At 71.0% G+C, this 21,497-nt stretch overlaps 5 pseudogenes; all 5 read right to left on the bottom strand.

Moving 5' to 3' along the window:
* Nucleotides 1-277: 277 nt before the first annotated feature.
* On the bottom strand, nt 278-397 carry LOC148756806 (5S ribosomal RNA; annotated as a pseudogene).
* A 7,077-nt stretch (nt 398-7,474) lies between these two features.
* Nucleotides 7,475-7,594, bottom strand: LOC148756805 (5S ribosomal RNA; annotated as a pseudogene).
* Nucleotides 7,595-9,009: 1,415 nt separating this feature from the next.
* Nucleotides 9,010-9,129, bottom strand: LOC148756804 (5S ribosomal RNA; annotated as a pseudogene).
* Nucleotides 9,130-16,222: 7,093 nt separating this feature from the next.
* LOC148756803 (5S ribosomal RNA) lies at nt 16,223-16,342 on the bottom strand (annotated as a pseudogene).
* Nucleotides 16,343-17,745: 1,403 nt separating this feature from the next.
* LOC148756802 (5S ribosomal RNA) lies at nt 17,746-17,865 on the bottom strand (annotated as a pseudogene).
* Nucleotides 17,866-21,497: the final 3,632 nt, after the last annotated feature.

Here is a 21,497-nt window from a genome sequence, read left to right as displayed (position 1 = left end):
TGGGGGGGGGGGGAGCCCGGTGGTGGCGGTGGCTTTGGCGCAGGCGGCGGTGGCGGCGACCGCGAGTCGGCGAAGGATTCGCGATGACGGCCTGCGGGACCGAAGAGGACTGAGAGGAGGGTGTGTGGGGGGAGCCCTGGCCCACGGGCCTGGTGTGCGGCCGGGGCTGCCAGCTTGTAGTGCCGGGCGGCTGACCCTCTGCTGGTCAGGGGGACCTGCGGCTGGCTGGGAGGCTGCAGAGGGAGCCACGCCGGAGCGGCGATGCAAAAGGAGACGCTAGCAAAAGCCAACAGGTATTCCCAGGCGGTCTCCCATCCAAGTACTAACCAGGACAGACCCTGCTTCGCTTCCGAGATCAGACGAGATCTGCTGCGTTCAGGGTGGTATGGCCTTAGGCACTGGGACCCGGCTCCCGGCACTCCAAGAGCCTGCTCCCGACTTGCCTCCTGAGCGCACGTGCCATGCTGCTGGGCCGCTCGGGTGGCGAGCATGTCTGCCCGAGTGCCTCCCGCCCGCTCCCCGCCTCCTCCGGTCGCCGCTGGTGTGGGCGACGAGCTACTCCTGGCCCGCAGTGAGGCCCCTTCGCGCCCCCCAGTGGCTCCACAGGCCTCTGTCACTTCCCTGACTGTGACATATGTCTGGGCACCCTGGCATCCTGGGACTCCCCACGCCCGGAATGGCTTTTACCACGCCCCCTACCCCAACCCCTCTCATCCCCCCCCCCAGCCCCACAACCGCACACCCCCCTTGCTGCTGTGCTGTCCCCACCACTCAGGGCCACCGAGGGGGTCGCAGGGTCCTCTCAGTCCCCTCCACCCTAGGGACGTGCAACCCAGGCCCTGGCCCTGGCCGGCCCCACCCACTGGCCCAAAGCCAGGGAGAGCCACCCGCGACCAGGGGGCAGCACCTCCAGACTGCCGCCACCCTTCGTCACACAGCCTTCTGTCTGGGCCCTCGCCCCTCATCAGCGACCGGCGTCCCGCCCGATCACTGGTCACTTCACTGGCTACACATCACCTCTCCTGACCCAGGGTGTTGAGAGAGAGGATGAGAGAAGGCCAGAGACGGAGCAAGAGGTAGGCGGAGAGAGACAGACGGGGACTGTGGGGACAGACTTGCAGAGAGCACTTTCCAGGCTCTGGGCCTCGCGTGGAGGGGTGCTGCGTGGGGGCTGCACGGACATCAGCTGTTACCGCTTGGCCATCAGCTGTTGCCAGTTGGCCATTGGCCACTGGCAGAGCTGCGGTGGCCAAGGTAGGAAGCGCGGATGGTGGACTGCAAATTGCAGAGGGGCGCGGACTGCAGTGGGCCGGCTTGGTGGGTCTGTTGGTTGGCAGAGAATCGTCCGGCAGGTTGGGGATCGGGCGGCTCCGGCTTGCCGTGTCTCCAAGCCAGCCGCCCGTGAGACATGGTGCTATGTGCCCCCTATCCGTGGCTCTGTTGGTGTTCCTTCTTGGCCTCGCCAAATCCTGGGTTCTTGTGCGGGCAGAGGGACTAGAGTCCCCGCAGGACAGGGACCGACAGACAGAACGGGGGGGACAGGGGGACCGGGGGATGGGAGGACCGGGGGACAGGGGACCGGGAGACGGGTGTAAGGGGGGGGACAGGGAGAACGGTGGGACTGTAGGAACCCGGGGCGGGGGTACCGGGGGACGGGGTACCAGGAGATGGGGGAAGGGTGGCAGGGGGACAGGGAGACCGTTGGAACTGGGAGAACCGGGGGACGGGGGGTCTGGGAGACGGGGGCATGTGGGACGGGGGGAAGGGGTGACCGGAAGATGGGGGGACGGGAGTACGAGAGGGCCGGGGGGACGGGGGGAATGGGGGATGGGGGGACAAGGGGACCGGGGGACCGGGGGGACAGGGGGACTGGGTACTGGGAGACAGTGGGACCAGGGGACGGGGGGACCGGGAGATGGGGGGACACGGTACCAGGGGAAAGGGAGACCGGGGAATTGGGGGACAGGGAGACTGGGGGACTGGGGGATTGGGGGAATGAGAGGACGGTGGGACTGGCGGACGGTGGGACGGAGGGACCAGGAGACCGGTGGATGGAGGGACAGGAGTACGAGGGTACTGGGGGACGAGGGACATGGGGAGGGGGGGACCGGGAAACGGGGGAACGGGGGACCGTGAGACGGGGGGACCGGGAGATGGGGGACCTGGGGCCGGGGGGACGGGGTGACGGGGGGACCGGGAGACAGAGGGACAGGGGGACTGGAGGGTCGGGGGAACCGGGGGACGGGGGGACCGGGGGACGGGGGGACCGGGGCAACGGAGACGGGGGGGACCGGGGGAACGGCGGATGGGGGGACCAGGGGACCCGCGGACCGGGGGACCGGAGGTTGGGGGGACCGGGGGATAGGGGACCGGGCGACGGGGTGACCAGGGGCATGAATGGACTGGGGGGACGGGGGTACCAGTGGACCGGGAGATGGGGGGACGGGGGACCGGGGACCGGGGGACGGGGGGACCGGGGGACCGGGGGTTGGGGGACTGGGGGATGAGGGGACCGGGAGATCGGGTACCGGGGAAGGGGGCGACTAGGAGACGGGGGACCGCGAGACGGGGGACCGGGGACGGGGTGACCGGGAGATGGGACACCGGGAGACGGGAGACTGTGGGACGGGAGGACCGGAAGACGGGGCGAACGGAGAACTGGGGGATCGGTAGACGGGGGCCAGGGCGATGGGGGAACCGGGGGACTGGGGGACCGGGGGACCAGGGACCGGGGGTTGGGGGTCCAGGGGATGAGGGGACCGGGAGACGGGGGACCTGGGGACCGGGCGACCGGGAGACGGGGGACCGGGAGACGGGGGGATGGGTGTGCGGCCGGACCGGGAGACAGAGGGACAGGGAGATGGGGGGACCGGGGGACCGGGGGAAGGGGGTAACACTGGACGGAGGACCGGGGGACCGGAAGACCGGGCGACCGGGAGACAGGGGACCGGGAGACTGGGGACCGGGAGACGGGGCGACCGGGGAACGGGGGGACCGGTAGAAGGGCGCCTGGGCGCCGGGGGAACCGGGGGACCGGGGGACCAGGAGACGGGGGACCGGGGAACGGGAGACCGGGGGTATGGGGGGACGGGGGGACCAGGCGAAGGAGGGACGGGGGGACGGGGAGAAGTTGGGACTGGGGGACCGGGGGACAGGTGGACCGCGAGACGGAGGACCGGGAGACGGGGGAACGGGGTTCGGGGGACCCGGGGAGGGGGGGACCGGGAGACGAGGGAATGGGGGACGGGTGGACCAGGGGCGTGGGGGGACTGGGGGGACGGGGGAGCGGGGGACGGGGGATGGGGCACTGGGGGGACGGGGGCACCGGGGGACGGGTGGACTGGGAGAGGGTGGATGGGGGTACGGGGGAACAGGGGGATCAGGGGACGGGGGGAACAGGGGACGGGGGGGACCGGAATAGGGGGGATGGTGGAACGTGGGGACGGGGGACCCGGGAGACGGGGGACAGGAAGACGGGGAACCGGGGGAACGGAGACAGGGGTGACGGGGAGACGGGGGTACCGGGGGACGGGGGTACTGCGTGGGGCTGCACTGACATCAGCTGTTACCGCTTGGCCTTCAGCTGTTGCCAGTTGGCCATTGGACACCGGCAGAGCTGCGGTGGCCAAGCTAGGAAGCGCGGATGGTGGACTGCAAATTGCAGAGGGGCGCGGACTGCAGTGGGCCGGCTTGGTGGGTCTGTTGGTTGGCAGAGAATCGGCCAGCAGGTGGGGGATCGGGCGGCTCCGGCTTGCCGTGTCTCCAAGCCAGCCGCCCGTGAGACATGGTGCTATGAGCCCCCTATCCGTGGCTCTGTGGGTGTTCCTTCTTGGCCTCGCCAAATCCTGGGTTCTTGTGCGGGCAGAGGGACTAGAGTCCCCGCAGGACAGGGACCGACAGACAGAACGGGGGGACAGGGGGACCGGGGGATGGGAGGACCGGGGGACAGGGGACCGGGAGACGGGTGTAAGGGGGGGGACAGGGAGAACGGTGGGACTGTAGGAACCCGGGGCGGGGGTACCGGGGGACGGGGTACCAGGAGATGGGGGAAGGGTGGCAGGGGGACAGGGAGACCGTTGGAACTGGGAGAACCGGGGGACGGGGGGTCTGGGAGACGGGGGCATGTGGGACGGGGGGAAGGGGTGACCGGAAGATGGGGGGACGGGAGTACGAGAGGGCCGGGGGGACGGGGGGAATGGGGGATGGGGGGACAAGGGGACCGGGGGACCGGGGGGACAGGGGGACTGGGTACTGGGAGACAGTGGGACCAGGGGACGGGGGGACCGGGAGATGGGGGGACACGGTACCAGGGGAAAGGGAGACCGGGGAATTGGGGGACAGGGAGACTGGGGGACTGGGGGATTGGGGGAATGAGAGGACGGTGGGACTGGCGGACGGTGGGACGGAGGGACCAGGAGACCGGTGGATGGAGGGACAGGAGTACGAGGGTACTGGGGGACGAGGGACATGGGGAGGGGGGGACCGGGAAACGGGGGAACGGGGGACCGTGAGACGGGGGGACCGGGAGATGGGGGACCTGGGGCCGGGGGGACGGGGTGACGGGTGGACCGGGAGACAGAGGGACAGGGGGACTGGAGGGTCGGGGGGACCGGGGTACGGGGGGACCGGGGGACGGGGGGACCGGGGCAACGGAGACGGGGGGGACCGGGGGAACGGCGGATGGGGGGACCAGGGGACCCGCGGACCGGGGGACCGGAGGTTGGGGGGACCGGGGGATAGGGGACCGGGCGACGGGGTGACCAGGGGCATGAATGGACTGGGGGGACGGGGGTACCAGTGGACCGGGAGATGGGGGGACCGGGGGACCGGGGACCGGGGGACGGGGGGACCGGGGGACCGGGGGTTGGGGGACTGGGGGATGAGGGGACCGGGAGATCGGGTACCGGGGAACCGGGCGACTAGGAGACGGGGGACCGCGAGACGGGGGACCGGGGACGGGGTGACCGGGAGATGGGACACCGGGAGACGGGAGACTGTGGGACGGGAGGACCGGAAGACGGGGCGAACGGAGAACTGGGGGATCGGTAGACGGGGGCCAGGGCGATGGGGGAACCGGGGGACTGGGGGACCGGGGGACCAGGGACCGGGGGTTGGGGGTCCAGGGGATGAGGGGACCGGGAGACGGGGGACCTGGGGACCGGGCGACCGGGAGACGGGGGACCGGGAGACGGGGGGATGGGTGTGCGGCCGGACCGGGAGACAGAGGGACAGGGAGATGGGGGGACCGGGGGACCGGGGGAAGGGGGTAACACTGGACGGAGGACCGGGGGACCGGAAGACCGGGCGACCGGGAGACAGGGGACCGGGAGACTGGGGACCGGGAGACGGGGCGACCGGGGAACGGGGGGACCGGTAGAAGGGCGCCTGGGCGCCGGGGGAACCGGGGGACCGGGGGACCAGGAGACGGGGGACCGGGGAACGGGAGACCGGGGGTATGGGGGGACGGGGGGACCAGGCGAAGGAGGGACGGGGGGACGGGGAGACGTTGGGACTGGGGGACCGGGGGACAGGTGGACCGCGAGACGGAGGACCGGGAGACGGGGGAACGGGGTTCGGGGGACCCGGGGAGGGGGGGACCGGGAGACGAGGGAATGGGGGACGGGTGGACCAGGGGCGTGGGGGGACTGGGGGGACGGGGGAGCGGGGGACAGGGGATGGGGCACTGGGGGGACGGGGGCACCGGGGGACGGGTGGACTGGGAGAGGGTGGATGGGGGTACGGGGGAACAGGGGGATCAGGGGACGGGGGGAACAGGGGACGGGGGGGACCGGAATAGGGGGGATGGTGGAACGTGGGGACGGGGGACCCGGGAGACGGGGGACAGGAAGACGGGGAACCGGGGGAACGGAGACAGGGGTGACGGGGAGACGGGGGTACCGGGGGACGGGGGTACTGCGTGGGGCTGCACTGACATCAGCTGTTACCGCTTGGCCTTCAGCTGTTGCCAGTTGGCCATTGGACACCGGCAGAGCTGCGGTGGCCAAGCTAGGAAGCGCGGATGGTGGACTGCAAATTGCAGAGGGGCGCGGACTGCAGTGGGCCGGCTTGGTGGGTCTGTTGGTTGGCAGAGAATCGGCCAGCAGGTGGGGGATCGGGCGGCTCCGGCTTGCCGTGTCTCCAAGCCAGCCGCCCGTGAGACATGGTGCTATGAGCCCCCTATCCGTGGCTCTGTGGGTGTTCCTTCTTGGCCTCGCCAAATCCTGCGTTCTTGTGCGGGCAGAGGGACTAGAGTCCCCGCAGGACAGGGACAGACAGACAGAACGGGAGGAGGAGTAAGAGGGAGCGAGATGGAAATATACACGTATATGTACATGTATGTGTCTAGACATACAGAGAGACATGGACAGAGACAGAGAAAGAGGGGGCTGGCACGCGGGGAGAGAGCTCCTGAGCCAGAGCCAGAACCCAACAGGCACGTCACAGAGCCAGACAGACATGGGGTGGGGGAGGGTGGGAGGGACGCACATTCGGGCACACGGACTGGGACAGACGCACTGAGGCTGTGTTGAAGTGGTGGCTTCTCCACCGGAGTGTGGTCGTGCCCGGGGCTGGGCTCCGCCAAGGAGGCATTGCCCTGGCGTTGGCAGTCACCATTGAAGCCCCCGGGGCGGGCCGCCAGGGTCTCCGGAGGGCCAGTGGGCTCTGAGCCCCGCCCAGGGACCCGCCCGCGGGAGGAGAGTGGCAGCCCCCAGGCACCCTGGTTGTGAGGATTGTGTGCCTGCGTGCCTGCTCTTCCCTTGTGGCGGTCTCCCCTGGAGTCGATGGCGCGTGGTGTGTTGGGGTGCTGCTCCCGCCGTCCCCTGGTTTGTCCCGGCTCTTTGTGCCCTTTGTGTCGGGGACACCGTGGCCGGCGGGAAGGGAGGGCTCCTGGCTCTTGTGGGAGACGGGAGGGGACGCGCGGGGGTGTGGGGAGAGGTGCCTGCCCGCGGAGACAGAAGACTCCGGTGGGGCGGGGCGGGTGGGCGTCCCGTTTGCCCGAGGACACGCCGATCCTGTGTCTCGGGGCCCAGGGGCAGGCGCAGGGATGGGCGTCCCCTGGGCTCGGGCCGAGGTGCAAAGGACCGGCACGTCCTGGGATGGAGAGAGCCTGGTGGAAGCCTGCGCCGGCAGGCAGCCCTGGGCTTGGGCGTTGGGGGTTGCGGCGGCGGCAGGGTCGGGGAGCGAGAGGGAGCCCTGCGATGGCGGTGGCGGCGGCGGCGACCTAGACGGGGCTGACTGCTGCAGGCTGACGGCCTGCCTCGGCGAAGAGCACTAAGAAGAGGGAGAGGGGGGGAGCCCTGGCCGACAGGCCTGGTGTGCGGCCGGGGATGCGAGCTTGTAGTGCTGGGCGGCTGTCCCTCCTCTGGCCAGGGGGACCTTCGGCTGGCTGGGCGGCTGCAGGGGTTGCAGAGGGGCAAGGGGCGGCAGGGATTCGGAGGGAGGCACGCCGGGGCGGCGGCGCAAAAGGAGAGGCGAGCAAAAGCCTACAGGTATTCCCAGGAGGTCTCCCATGCAAGTACTAACCAGGCCCCTCCCTGCTTAGCTCCCGAGCTCAGAGGAGATCGGGCGCGTTCAGGGTGGTATGGCCGTAGACGCTGGGACCCGGCTCCCGCGCCCCAAGAGCCTGCTCCCGGCCTGTCTCGTGAGCGCCCGCCATGCAGATGAGCCGCTCCGGTGGCGAGCATCGACCCGCGGGCCGGCTCTGCCAGCACCGCGTCCCCCCCCAGTCCGGCTCCCCGCCTCTTCCTAATGCCCCTGGCGTGGGCGGCGGGCTACTCCTGGCCGACAGCGAGGCCCCTTCGCGCCACCCGGGGCTCCATGGGACACTGCCACTTCCCTGATGGTGCCAGAAGTCGTGGAACTCTGGCATCCTGGGACTCCCCGCACCCAGACCGGCATACAACCCGCCCCCCTACCGCCACCAGGTTTACCCCCAACCGCAGCCCCAAGGCTGGTGGAGGCCTGCACCAGCAGGCAACCCTGGGCCTGGGAGTTGTGGGAGGATCCCGCGGCGGCGGCGGGGGCGGCTTCGGCGGCGGCGGCGGCGGCGGCGGCGGCGGCGGCGGAGGCAGGGGAGGGTGGCGAGGTAGGCGATGGCAACCGCGTGGATGGCGCCAGGGCGACGATGGCGGCGGCGACAATGGGGGCTTTGACGGTGGGCGCTGGGACACGGGGGCCGATGGCGGCAGCGGTGGCGGCGGGGGCTGGGGAGGGCGTGAGGGCGGTGCTGGCGCCGGAGGCCGGGAGAGCAGAGGCGGGAGACTGAGCGAGTATGGCATTGGTGGCGGCGGGGGCTGGGGCGGGGGCGGGGAAGATGGCGGTGCTGGAGGCGGGGAGAGCAGAGGAGGGAATTGAGGGAGTGCGGCAATGGCGGCAGCGGGGGCGGGGGAGGGCGTGAGGGCGGTGCTGGCGGCGGAGGCCGGGAGAGCAGAGGCGGGAGACTGAGGGAGTATGGCGATGGTGGCTGCGGGGGTCTGGGGCGGGGGCGGGGGAGATGGCGGTGCTGGAGGCGGGGAGAGCGGAGGAGGGAATTGAGGGAGTACGGATATGGCGGCGGCGGGGGCGGGGGTGGGGGAGAGGGCAGCACTGGTGGCGGAGATGGGGAGCGCGGTGCTGGCGGCCGAGGTGGGGAGAGCACAGGAGGGAGTTTGAGGGAGTTTGGCGGTGGCGGCGGCGGGGGCGGGGACAGGGGCGGGGGCGAGGGCAGCGCTGGCGGGGGGGGGGGTGGGGGGGGGTGGGGGGGGGAGCCCGGTGGTGGCGGTGGCTTTGGCGCAGGCGGCGGTGGCGGCGACCGCGAGTCGGCGAAGGATTCGCGATGACGGCCTGCGGGACCGAAGAGGACTGAGAGGAGGGTGTGTGGGGGGAGCCCTGGCCCACGGGCCTGGTGTGCGGCCGGGGCTGCCAGCTTGTAGTGCCGGGCGGCTGACCCTCTGCTGGTCAGGGGGACCTGCGGCTGGCTGGGAGGCTGCAGAGGGAGCCACGCCGGAGCGGCGATGCAAAAGGAGACGCTAGCAAAAGCCAACAGGTATTCCCAGGCGGTCTCCCATCCAAGTACTAACCAGGACAGACCCTGCTTCGCTTCCGAGATCAGACGAGATCTGCTGCGTTCAGGGTGGTATGGCCTTAGGCACTGGGACCCGGCTCCCGGCACTCCAAGAGCCTGCTCCCGACTTGCCTCCTGAGCGCACGCGCCATGCTGCTGGGCCGCTCGGGTGGCGAGCATGTCTGCCCGAGTGCCTCCCGCCCGCTCCCCGCCTCCTCCGGTCGCCGCTGGTGTGGGCGACTAGCTACTCCTGGCCCGCAGCGAGGCCCCTTCGCGCCCCCCAGTGGCTCCACAGGCCTCTGTCACTTCCCTGATTGTGACATATGTCTGGGCGCCCTGGCATCCTGGGACTCCCCACGCCCGGAATGGCTTTTACCACGCCCCCCTACCCCAACCCCTCTCATCCCCCCCCCCAGCCCCACAACCGCACACCCCCCTTGCTGCTGTGCTGTCCCCACCACTCAGGGCCACAGAGGGGGTCGCAGGGTCCTCTCAGTCCCCTCCACCCTAGGGACGTGCAACCCAGGCCCTGGCCCTGGCCGGCCCCACCCACTGGCCCAAAGCCAGGGAGAGCCACCCGCGACCAGGGGGCAGCACCTCCAGACTGCCGCCACCCTTCGTCACACAGCCTTCTGTCTGGGCCCTCGCCCCTCATCAGCGACCGGCGTCCCGCCCGATCACTGGTCACTTCACTGGCTACACATCACCTCTCCTGACCCAGGGTGTTGAGAGAGAGGATGAGAGAAGGCCAGAGACGGAGCAAGAGGTAGGCGGAGAGAGACAGACGGGGACTGTGGGGACAGACTTGCAGAGAGCACTTTCCAGGCTCTGGGCCTCGCGTGGAGGGGTGCTGCGTGGGGGCTGCACGGACATCAGCTGTTACCGCTTGGCCATCAGCTGTTGCCAGTTGGCCATTGGCCACTGGCAGAGCTGCGGTGGCCAAGGTAGGAAGCGCGGATGGTGGACTGCAAATTGCAGAGGGGCGCGGACTGCAGTGGGCCGGCTTGGTGGGTCTGTTGGTTGGCAGAGAATCGTCCGGCAGGTTGGGGATCGGGCGGCTCCGGCTTGCCGTGTCTCCAAGCCAGCCGCCCGTGAGACATGGTGCTATGAGCCCCCTATCCGTGGCTCTGTTGGTGTTCCTTCTTGGCCTCGCCAAATCCTGGGTTCTTGTGCGGGCAGAGGGACTAGAGTCCCCGCAGGACAGGGACCGACAGACAGAACGGGGGGGACAGGGGGACCGGGGGATGGGAGGACCGGGGGACAGGGGACCGGGAGACGGGTGTAAGGGGGGGGACAGGGAGAACGGTGGGACTGTAGGAACCCGGGGCGGGGGTACCGGGGGACGGGGTACCAGGAGATGGGGGAAGGGTGGCAGGGGGACAGGGAGACCGTTGGAACTGGGAGAACCGGGGGACGGGGGGTCTGGGAGACGGGGGCATGTGGGACGGGGGGAAGGGGTGACCGGAAGATGGGGGGACGGGAGTACGAGAGGGCCGGGGGGACGGGGGGACTGGGGGATGGGGGGACAAGGGGACCGGGGGACCGGGGGGACAGGAGGACTGGGTACTGGGAGACAGTGGGACCAGGGGACGGGGGGACTGGGAGATGGGGGGACACGGTACCAGGGGAAAGGGAGACCGGGGAATTGGGGGACAGGGAGACTGGGGGACTGGGGGATTGGGGGAATGAGAGGACGGTGGGACTGGCGGACGGTGGGACGGAGGGACCAGGAGACCGGTGGATGGAGGGACAGGAGTACGAGGGTACTGGGGGACGAGGGACATGGGGAGGGGGGGACCGGGAAACGGGGGAACGGGGGACCGTGAGACGGGGGGACCGGGAGATGGGGGACCTGGGGCCGGGGGGACGGGGTGACGGGGGGACCGGGAGACAGAGGGACAGGGGGACTGGAGGGTCGGGGGGACCGGGGGACGGGGGGACCGGGGGACGGGGGGACCGGGGCAACGGAGACGGGGGGGACCGGGGGAACGGCGGATGGGGGGACCAGGGGACCCGCGGACCGGGGGACCGGAGGTTGGGGGGACCGGGGGATAGGGAACCGGGCGACGGGGTGACCAGGGGCATGAATGGACTGGGGGGACGGGGGTACCAGTGGACCGGGAGATGGGGGGACCGGGGGACCGGGGACCGGGGGACGGGGGGACCGGGGGACCGGGGGTTGGGGGACTGGGGGATGAGGGGACCGGGAGATCGGGTACCGGGGAACGGGGCGACTAGGAGACGGGGGACCGCGAGACGGGGGACCGGGGACGGGGTGACCGGGAGATGGGACACCGGGAGACGGGAGACTGTGGGACGGGAGGACCGGAAGACGGGGCGAACGGAGAACTGGGGGATCGGTAGACGGGGGCCAGGGCGATGGGGGAACCGGGGGACTGGGGGACCGGGGGACCAGGGACCGGGGGTTGGGGGTCCAGGGGATGAGGGGACCGGGAGACGGGGGACCTGGGGACCGGGCGACCGGGAGACGGGGGACCGGGAGACGGGGGGATGGGTGTGCGGCCGGACCGGGAGACAGAGGGACAGGGAGATGGGGGGACCGGGGGACCGGGGGAAGGGGGTAACACTGGACGGAGGACCGGGGGACCGGAAGACCGGGCGACCGGGAGACAGGGGACCGGGAGACTGGGGACCGGGAGACGGGGCGACCGGGGAACGGGGGGACCGGTAGAAGGGCGCCTGGGCGCCGGGGGAACCGGGGGACCGGGGGACCAGGAGACGGGGGACCGGGGAACAGGAGACCGGGGGTATGGGGGGACGGGGGGACCAGGCGAAGGAGGGACGTGGGGACGGGGAGACGTTGGGACTGGGGGACCGGGGGACAGGTGGACCGCGAGACGGAGGACCGGGAGACGGGGGAACGGGGGTCGAGGGACCCGGGGAGGGGGGGAACGGGAGACGAGGGAATGGGGGACGGGTGGACCAGGGGCGTGGGGGGACTGGGAGGACGGGGGAGCGGGGGACGGGGGATGGGGCACTGGGGGGACGGGGGCACCGGGGGACGGGTGGACTGGGAGAGGGTGGATGGGGGTACGGGGGAACAGGGGGATCAGGGGACGGGGGGAACAGGGGACGGGGGGGACCGGAATAGGGGGGATGGTGGAACGTGGGGACGGGGGACCCGGGAGACGGGGGACAGGAAGACGGGGAACCGGGGGAACGGAGACAGGGGTGACGGGGAGACGGGGGTACCGGGGGACGGGGGTACTGCGTGGGGCTGCACTGACATCAGCTGTTACCGCTTGGCCTTCAGCTGTTGCCAGTTGGCCATTGGACACCGGCAGAGCTGCGGTGGCCAAGCTAGGAAGCGCGGATGGTGGACTGCAAATTGCAGAGGGGCGCGGACTGCAGTGGGCCGGCTTGGTGGGTCTGTTGGTTGGCAGAGAATCGGCCAGCAGGTGGGGGATCGGGCGGCTCCGGCTTGCCGTGTCTCCAAGCCAGCCGCCCGTGAGACATGGTGCTATGAGCCCCCTATCCGTGGCTCTGTTGGTGTTCCTTCTTGGCCTCGCCAAATCCTGGGTTCTTGTGCGGGCAGAGGGACTAGAGTCCCCGCAGGACAGGGACCGACAGACAGAACGGGGGGACAGGGGGACCGGGGGATGGGAGGACCGGGGGACAGGGGACCGGGAGACGGGTGTAAGGGGGGGGACAGGGAGAACGGTGGGACTGTAGGAACCCGGGGCGGGGGTACCGGGGGACGGGGTACCAGGAGATGGGGGAAGGGTGGCAGGGGGACAGGGAGACCGTTGGAACTGGGAGAACCGGGGGACGGGGGGTCTGGGAGACGGGGGCATGTGGGACGGGGGGAAGGGGTGACCGGAAGATGGGGGGACGGGAGTACGAGAGGGCCGGGGGGACGGGGGGACTGGGGGATGGGGGGACAAGGGGACCAGGGGACCGGGGGGACAGGGGGACTGGGTACTGGGAGACAGTGGGACCAGGGGACGGGGGGACCGGGAGATGGGGGGACACGGTACCAGGGGAAAGGGAGACCGGGGAATTGGGGGACAGGGAGACTGGGGGACTGGGGGATTGGGGGAATGAGAGGACGGTGGGACTGGCGGACGGTGGGACGGAGGGACCAGGAGACCGGTGGATGGAGGGACAGGAGTACGAGGGTACTGGGGGACGAGGGACATGGGGAGGGGGGGACCGGGAAACGGGGGAACGGGGGACCGTGAGACGGGGGGACCGGGAGATGGGGGACCTGGGGCCGGGGGGACGGGGTGACGGGGGGACCGGGAGACAGAGGGACAGGGGGACTGGAGGGTCGGGGGGACCGGGGTACGGGGGGACCGGGGGACGGGGGGACCGGGGCAATGGAGACGGTGGGGACCGGGGGAACGGCGGATGGGGGGACCAGGGGACCCGCGGACCGGGGGACCGGAGGTTGGGGGGACCGGGGGATAGGGGACCGGGCGACGGGGTGACCAGGGGCATGAATGGACTGGGGGGACGGGGGTACCAGTGGACCGGGAGATGGGGGGACCGGGGGACCGGGGACCGGGGGACGGGGGGACCGGGGGACCGGGGGTTGGGGGACTGGGGGATGAGGGGACCGGGAGATCGGGTACCGGGGAACGGGGCGACTAGGAGACGGGGGACCGCGAGACGGGGGACCGGGGACGGGGTGACCGGGAGATGGGACACCGGGAGACGGGAGACTGTGGGACGGGAGGACCGGAAGACGGGGCGAACGGAGAACTGGGGGATCGGTAGACGGGGGCCAGGGCGATGGGGGAACCGGGGGACTGGGGGACCGGGGGACCAGGGACCGGGGGTTGGGGGTCCAGGGGATGAGGGGACCGGGAGACGGGGGACCTGGGGACCGGGCGACCGGGAGACGGGGGACCGGGAGACGGGGGGATGGGTGTGCGGCCGGACCGGGAGACAGAGGGACAGGGAGATGGGGGGACCGGGGGACCGGGGGAAGGGGGTAACACTGGACGGAGGACCGGGGGACCGGAAGACCGGGCGACCGGGAGACAGGGGACCGGGAGACTGGGGACCGGGAGACTGGGGACCGGGAGACGGGGCGACCGGGGAACGGGGGGACCGGTAGAAGGGCGCCTGGGCGCCGGGGGAACCGGGGGACCGGGGGACCAGGAGACGGGGGACCGGGGAACGGGAGACCGGGGGTATGGGGGGACGGGGGGACCAGGCGAAGGAGGGACGGGGGGACGGGGAGACGTTGGGACTGGGGGACCGGGGGACAGGTGGACCGCGAGACGGAGGACCGGGAGACGGGGGAACGGGGGTCGGGGGACCCGGGGAGGGGGGGACCGGGAGACGAGGGAATGGGGAACGGGTGGACCAGGGGCGTGGGGGGACTGGGGGGACGGGGGAGGGGGGACGGGGGATGGGGCACTGGGGGGACGGGGGCACCGGGGGACGGGTGGACTGGGAGAGGGTGGATGGGGGTACGGGGGAACAGGGGGATCAGGGGACGGGGGGAACAGGGGACGGGGGGGACCGGAATAGGGGGGATGGTGGAACGTGGGGACGGGGGACCCGGGAGACGGGGGACAGGAAGACGGGGAACCGGGGGAACGGAGACAGGGGTGACGGGGAGACGGGGGTACCGGGGGACGGGGGTACTGCGTGGGGCTGCACTGACATCAGCTGTTACCGCTTGGCCTTCAGCTGTTGCCAGTTGGCCATTGGACACCGGCAGAGCTGCGGTGGCCAAGCTAGGAAGCGCGGATGGTGGACTGCAAATTGCAGAGGGGCGCGGACTGCAGTGGGCCGGCTTGGTGGGTCTGTTGGTTGGCAGAGAATCGGCCAGCAGGTGGGGGATCGGGCGGCTCCGGCTTGCCGTGTCTCCAAGCCAGCCGCCCGTGAGACATGGTGCTATGAGCCCCCTATCCGTGGCTCTGTGGGTGTTCCTTCTTGGCCTCGCCAAATCCTGCGTTCTTGTGCGGGCAGAGGGACTAGAGTCCCCGCAGGACAGGGACAGACAGACAGAACGGGAGGAGGAGTAAGAGGGAGCGAGATGGAAATATACACGTATATGTACATGTATGTGTCTAGACATACAGAGAGACATGGACAGAGACAGAGAAAGAGGGGGCTGGCACGCGGGGAGAGAGCTCCTGAGCCAGAGCCAGAACCCAACAGGCACGTCACAGAGCCAGACAGACATGGGGTGGGGGAGGGTGGGAGGGACGCACATTCGGGCACACGGACTGGGACAGACGCACTGAGGCTGTGTTGAAGTGGTGGCTTCTCCACCGGAGTGTGGTCGTGCCCGGGGCTGGGCTCCGCCAAGGAGGCATTGCCCTGGCGTTGGCAGTCACCATTGAAGCCCCCGGGGCGGGCCGCCAGGGTCTCCGGAGGGCCAGTGGGCTCTGAGCCCCGCCCAGGGACCCGCCCGCGGGAGGAGAGTGGCAGCCCCCAGGCACCCTGGTTGTGAGGATTGTGTGCCTGCGTGCCTGCTCTTCCCTTGTGGCGGTCTCCCCTGGAGTCGATGGCGCGTGGTGTGTTGGGGTGCTGCTCCCGCCGTCCCCTGGTTTGTCCCGGCTCTTTGTGCCCTTTGTGTCGGGGACACCGTGGCCGGCGGGAAGGGAGGGCTCCTGGCTCTTGTGGGAGACGGGAGGGGACGCGCGGGGGTGTGGGGAGAGGTGCCTGCCCGCGGAGACAGAAGACTCCGGTGGGGCGGGGCGGGTGGGCGTCCCGTTTGCCCGAGGACACGCCGATCCTGTGTCTCGGGGCCCAGGGGCAGGCGCAGGGATGGGCGTCCCCTGGGCTCGGGCCGAGGTGCAAAGGACCGGCACGTCCTGGGATGGAGAGAGCCTGGTGGAAGCCTGCGCCGGCAGGCAGCCCTGGGCTTGGGCGTTGGGGGTTGCGGCGGCGGCAGGGTCGGGGAGCGAGAGGGAGCCCTGCGATGGCGGTGGCGGCGGCGGCGACCTAGACGCGGCTGACTGCTGCAGGCTGACGGCCTGCCTCGGCGAAGAGCACTAAGAAGAGGGAGAGGGGGGGAGCCCTGGCCGACAGGCCTGGTGTGCGGCCGGGGATGCGAGCTTGTAGTGCTGGGCGGCTGTCCCTCCTCTGGCCAGCGGGACCTTCGGCTGGCTGGGCGGCTGCAGGGGTTGCAGAGGGGCAAGGGGCGGCAGGGATTCGGAGGGAGGCACGCCGGGGCGGCGGCGCAAAAGGAGAGGCGAGCAAAAGCCTACAGGTATTCCCAGGAGGTCTCCCATGCAAGTACTAACCAGGCCCCTCCCTGCTTAGCTCCCGAGATCAGAGGAGATCGGGCGCGTTCAGGGTGGTATGGCCGTAGACGCTGGGACCCGGCTCCCGCGCCCCAAGAGCCTGCTCCCGGCCTGTCTCGTGAGCGCCCGCCATGCAGATGAGCCGCTCCGGTGGCGAGCATCGACCCGCGGGCCGGCTCTGCCAGCACCGCGTCCCCCCCCAGTCCGGCTCCCCGCCTCTTCCTAATGCCCCTGGCGTGGGCGGCGGGCTACTCCTGGCCGACAGCGAGGCCCCTTCGCGCCACCCGGGGCTCCATGGGACACTGCCACTTCCCTGATGGTGCCAGAAGTCGTGGAACTCTGGCATCCTGGGACTCCCCGCACCCAGACCGGCATACAACCCGCCCCCCTACCGCCACCAGGTTTACCCCCAACCGCAGCCCCAAGGCTGGTGGAGGCCTGCACCAGCAGGCAACCCTGGGCCTGGGAGTTGTGGGAGGACCCCGCGGCGGCGGCGGGGGCGGCTGCGGCGGCGGCGGCGGAGGCAGGGGAGGGTGGCGAGGTAGGCGATGGCAACCGCGTGGATGGCGCCAGGGCGACGATGGCGGCGGCGACAATGGGGGCTTTGACGGTGGGCGCTGGGACACGGGGGCCGATGGCGGCGGCGGTGGCGGCGGGGGCTGGGGAGGGCGTGAGGGCGGTGCTGGCGGCGGAGGCCGGGAGAGCAGAGGCGGGAGACTGAGCGAGTATGGCATTGGTGGCGGCGGGGGCTGGGGCGGGGGCGGGGAAGATGGCGGTGCTGGAGGCGGGGAGAGCAGAGGAGGGAATTGAGGGAGTGCGGCAATGGCGGCAGCGGGGGCTGGGGAGGGCGTGAGGGCGGTGCTGGCGGCGGAGGCCGGGAGAGCAGAGGCGGGAGACTGAGGGAGTATGGCGATGGTGGCTGCGGGGGTCTGGGGCGGGGGCGGGGGAGATGGCGGTGCTGGAGGCGGGGAGAGCGGAGGAGGGAATTGAGGGAGTACGGATATGGCGGCGGCGGGGGCGGGGGTGGGGGAGAGGGCAGCACTGGTGGCGGAGATGGGGAGCGCGGTGCTGGCGGCCGAGGTGGGGAGAGCACAGGAGGGAGTTTGAGGGAGTTTGGCGGTGGCGGCGGCGGGGGCGGGGACAGGGGCGGGGGCGAGGGCAGCGCTGGCGGGGGGGGTGGGGGGGGGTGGGGGGGTGGGGGGGGTGGGGAGCCCGGTGGTGGCGGTGGCTTTGGCGCAGGCGGCGGTGGCGGCGACCGCGAGTCGGCGAAGGATTCGCGATGACGGCCTGCGGGACCGAAGAGGACTGAGAGGAGGGTGTGTGGGGGGAGCCCTGGCCCACGGGCCTGGTGTGCGGCCGGGGCTGCCAGCTTGTAGTGCCGGGCGGCTGACCCTCTGCTGGTCAGGGGGACCTGCGGCTGGCTGGGAGGCTGCAGAGGGAGCCACGCCGGAGCGGCGATGCAAAAGGAGACGCTAGCAAAAGCCAACAGGTATTCCCAGGCGGTCTCCCATCCAAGTACTAACCAGGACAGACCCTGCTTCGCTTCCGAGATCAGACGAGATCTGCTGCGTTCAGGGTGGTATGGCCTTAGGCACTGGGACCCGGCTCCCGGCACTCCAAGAGCCTGCTCCCGACTTGCCTCCTGAGCGCACGCGCCATGCTGCTGGGCCGCTCGGGTGGCGAGCATGTCTGCCCGAGTGCCTCCCGCCCGCTCCCCGCCTCCTCCGGTCGCCGCTGGTGCTGGTGTGGGCGACGAGCTACTCCTGGCCCGCAGCGAGGCCCCTTCGCGCCCCCCAGTGGCTCCACAGGCCTCTGTCACTTCCCTGACTGTGACATATGTCTGGGCGCCCTGGCATCCTGGGACTCCCCACGCCCGGAATGGCTTTTACCACGCCCCCCTACCCCAACCCCTCTCATCCCCCCCCCCCCAGCCCCACAACCGCACACCCCCCTTGCTGCTGTGCTGTCCCCACCACTCAGGGCCACCGAGGGGGTCGCAGGGTCCTCTCAGTCCCCTCCACCCTAGGGACGTGCGACCCAGGCCCTGGCCCTGGCCGGCCCCACCCACTGGCCCAAAGCCAGGGAGAGCCACCCGCGACCAGGGGGCAGCACCTCCAGACTGCCGCCACCCTTCGTCACACAGCCTTCTGTCTGGGCCCTCGCCCCTCATCAGCGACCGGCGTCCCGCCCGATCACTGGTCACTTCACTGGCTACACATCACCTCTCCTGACCCAGGGTGTTGAGAGAGAGGATGAGAGAAGGCCAGAGACGGAGCAAGAGGTAGGCGGAGAGAGACAGACGGGGACTGTGGGGACAGACTTGCAGAGAGCACTTTCCAGGCTCTGGGCCTCGCGTGGAGGGGTGCTGCGTGGGGGCTGCACGGACATCAGCTGTTACCGCTTGGCCATCAGCTGTTGCCAGTTGGCCATTGGCCACTGGCAGAGCTGCGGTGGCCAAGGTAGGAAGCGCGGATGGTGGACTGCAAATTGCAGAGGGGCGCGGACTGCAGTGGGCCGGCTTGGTGGGTCTGTTGGTTGGCAGAGAATCGTCCGGCAGGTTGGGGATCGGGCGGCTCCGGCTTGCCGTGTCTCCAAGCCAGCCGCCCGTGAGACATGGTGCTATGAGCCCCCTATCCGTGGCTCTGTTGGTGTTCCTTCTTGGCCTCGCCAAATCCTGGGTTCTTGTGCGGGCAGAGGGACTAGAGTCCCCGCAGGACAGGGACCGACAGACAGAACGGGGGGGACAGGGGGACCGGGGGATGGGAGGACCGGGGGACAGGGGACCGGGAGACGGGTGTAAGGGGGGGGACAGGGAGAACGGTGGGACTGTAGGAACCCGGGGCGGGGGTACCGGGGGACGGGGTACCAGGAGATGGGGGAAGGGTGGCAGGGGGACAGGGAGACCGTTGGAACTGGGAGAACCGGGGGACGGGGGGTCTGGGAGACGGGGGCATGTGGGACGGGGGGAAGGGGTGACCGGAAGATGGGGGGACGGGAGTACGAGAGGGCCGGGGGGACGGGGGGACTGGGGGATGGGGGGACAAGGGGACTGGGGGACCGGGGGGACAGGGGGACTGGGTACTGGGAGACAGTGGGACCAGGGGACGGGGGGACCGGGAGATGGGGGGACACGGTAACAGGGGAAAGGGAGACCGGGGAATTGGGGGACAGGGAGACTGGGGGACTGGGGGATTGGGGGAATGAGAGGACGGTGGGACTGGCGGACGGTGGGACGGAGGGACCAGGAGACCGGTGGATGGAGGGACAGGAGTACGAGGGTACTGGGGGACGAGGGACATGGGGAGGGGGGGACCGGGAAACGGGGGAACGGGGGACCGTGAGACGGGGGGACCGGGAGATGGGGGACCTGGGGCCGGGGGGACGGGGTGACGGGGGGACCGGGAGACAGAGGGACAGGGGGACTGGAGGGTCGGGGGGACCGGGGTACGGGGGGACCGGGGGACGGGGGGACCGGGGCAACGGAGACGGGGGGGACCGGGGGAACGGCGGATGGGGGGACCAGGGGACCCGCGGACCGGGGGACCGGAGGTTGGGGGGACCGGGGGATAGGGGACCGGGCGACGGGGTGACCAGGGGCATGAATGGACTGGGGGGACGGGGGTACCAGTGGACCGGGAGATGGGGGACCGGGGGACCGGGGACCGGGGGACGGGGGGACCGGGGGACCGGGGGTTGGGGGACTGGGGGATGAGGGGACCGGGAGATCGGGTACCGGGGAACGGGGCGACTAGGAGACGGGGGACCGCGAGACGGGGGACCGGGGACGGGGTGACCGGGAGATGGGACACCGGGAGACGGGAGACTGTGGGACGGGAGGACCGGAAGACGGGGCGAACGGAGAACTGGGGGATCGGTAGACGGGGGCCAGGGCGATGGGGGAACCGGGGGACTGGGGGACCGGGGGACCAGGGACCGGGGGTTGGGGGTCCAGGGGATGAGGGGACCGGGAGACGGGGGACCTGGGGACCGGGCGACCGGGAGACGGGGGACCGGGAGACGGGGGGATGGGTGTGCGGCCGGACCGGGAGACAGAGGGACAGGGAGATGGGGGGACCGGGGGACCGGGGGAAGGGGGTAACACTGGACGGAGGACCAGGGGACCGGAAGACCGGGCGACCGGGAGACAGGGGACCGGGAGACTGGGGACCGGGAGACGGGGCGACCGGGGAACGGGGGGACCGGTAGAAGGGCGCCTGGGCGCCGGGGGAACCGGGGGACCGGGGGACCAGGAGACGGGGGACGGGGGAACGGGAGACCGGGGGTATGGGGGGACGGGGGGACCAGGCGAAGGAGGGACGTGGGGACGGGGAGACGTTGGGACTGGGGGACCGGGGGACAGGTGGACCGCGAGACGGAGGACCGGGAGACGGGGGAACGGGGGTCGGGGGACCCGGGGAGGGGGGGAACGGGAGACGAGGGAATGGGGGACGGGTGGACCAGGGGCGTGGGGGGACTGGGGGGACGGGGGAGCGGGGGACGGGGGATGGGGCACTGGGGGGACGGGGGCACCGGGGGACGGGTGGACTGGGAGAGGGTGGATGGGGGTACGGGGGAACAGGGGGATCAGGGGACGGGGGGAACAGGGGACGGGGGGGACCGGAATAGGGGGGATGGTGGAACGTGGGGACGGGGGACCCGGGAGACGGGGGACAGGAAGACGGGGAACCGGGGGAACGGAGACAGGGGTGACGGGGAGACGGGGGTACCGGGGGACGGGGGTACTGCGTGGGGCTGCACTGACATCAGCTGTTACCGCTTGGCCTTCAGCTGTTGCCAGTTGGCCATTGGACACCGGCAGAGCTGCGGTGGCCAAGCTAGGAAGCGCGGATGGTGGACTGCAAATTGCAGAGGGGCGCGGACTGCAGTGGGCCGGCTTGGTGGGTCTGTTGGTTGGCAGAGAATCGGCCAGCAGGTGGGGGATCGGGCGGCTCCGGCTTGCCGTGTCTCCAAGCCAGCCGCCCGTGAGACATGGTGCTATGAGCCCCCTATCCGTGGCTCTGTGGGTGTTCCTTCTTGGCCTCGCCAAATCCTGCGTTCTTGTGCGGGCAGAGGGACTAGAGTCCCCGCAGGACAGGGACAGACAGACAGAACGGGAGGAGGAGTAAGAGGGAGCGAGATGGAAATATACACGTATATGTACATGTATGTGTCTAGACATACAGAGAGACATGGACAGAGACAGAGAAAGAGGGGGCTGGCACGCG

The sequence above is a fragment of the Rhinolophus sinicus genome, chromosome 11 (genome assembly GCF_057876585.1).
Source record: "Rhinolophus sinicus isolate RSI-liver-muscle chromosome 11, RSI-T2T, whole genome shotgun sequence".
In the NCBI taxonomy this organism is placed as follows: domain Eukaryota; kingdom Metazoa; phylum Chordata; class Mammalia; order Chiroptera; family Rhinolophidae; genus Rhinolophus; species Rhinolophus sinicus.
Note: the sequence above shows the minus strand (reverse complement) of the source record. Positions and strands in the feature narration are given on the sequence as shown.